The sequence below is a fragment of the Microtus ochrogaster genome, chromosome 2, assembly GCF_000317375.1.
Source record: "Microtus ochrogaster isolate Prairie Vole_2 chromosome 2, MicOch1.0, whole genome shotgun sequence".
Classification (NCBI taxonomy): Eukaryota; Metazoa; Chordata; class Mammalia; order Rodentia; family Cricetidae; genus Microtus; species Microtus ochrogaster.
The window spans coordinates 56,293,824-56,294,832 of record NC_022010.1 but is presented as its reverse complement, the minus strand read 5'-3'; the positions used below and the strand labels follow the sequence as shown (position 1 = coordinate 56,294,832).

At 34.7% G+C, this 1,009-nt stretch overlaps 1 protein-coding gene across 1 annotated transcript in view; it reads left to right on the top strand.

Annotated features, from left to right (window-relative positions):
• LOC101993376 (OX-2 membrane glycoprotein-like) overlaps window positions 1-1,009 on the top strand; it is a 61,327-nt gene that overhangs the window by 38,010 nt on the left and 22,308 nt on the right. The gene's annotated exons all lie outside the window — the stretch shown is intronic.

Genomic DNA, 1,009 nt, shown 5'->3' with positions numbered 1-1,009 from the left:
AGTAAAGCAATAATATTAAAAGCTGCAAAGGAAAAAGATCAAGTAACATATAAAGACAGACCTATCAGAATTACACCTGACTTTACATTGGAGACGATGAAATCCAGAAGGTCATGGTCAAGCATTATACCAACATTAACAGACCATGGATGCCAGCCCAGACTACTATACCCAGCATAACTTTCAATCACCATAGAAGGACAAAACAAGATATTCCATTGCAAAACCAGATTTAACTAGTACCTAGGTACAAACCCAGCCCTACACAAAATACTAGAAGGAAAACACGAAGGAAGTTGTCTACATCAACAAAAACACAGACAATTGATGGTTTCTTATTAGCAAATCCCAAAGAAAAGAAAAAATGCACAAATTAACATCACCAACAATGAAAACTAAATTAACAGGAGATAGCAATCACTGGTCATTAATATCCCTTAAAGTAAATGGAATCAACTCACTTATAAAAAGGCACAGGCTAACAGATTGGATAAAAAAACAGAATCCATTCTTCTTCTGCAAGAAACACAACTCAACCTCAAAGACAGACATAGTCTCAGAGAAAAGGGTTGGGAAAAAATATTCCAATCAAATGGACCTAAGAAACAAGTGGGTGTAGCTATCCTTATATCTAATAAAAATAGACTTCAAACTAAAATCAATCAAAAGATACAAAAAAGGACATTTCATATTAGTGACAAGAAAAATCCATCAAGAGGAAATCTCATACAAGGGCACCCTCATATGTAAAAGAAACACTTCTAAAGCTTAAATCATACATTAAATGCCACACACTAATAGTCGGAGACGTCAACACTCCCTTCTCACCACAGAACAGGTCAGTCAAACAAAAAAAAAATGAACAGAGAAATAAGGGAGCTAACAGATGTTATGACTCAAATGGACTTAACACACATCTATAGAAAATTCCATCCAAACAAAAAAGAATATATCTTCAGCACCATGTGGAACATTCTCAAAAACTGACCACATACTCAGTAACAAAACC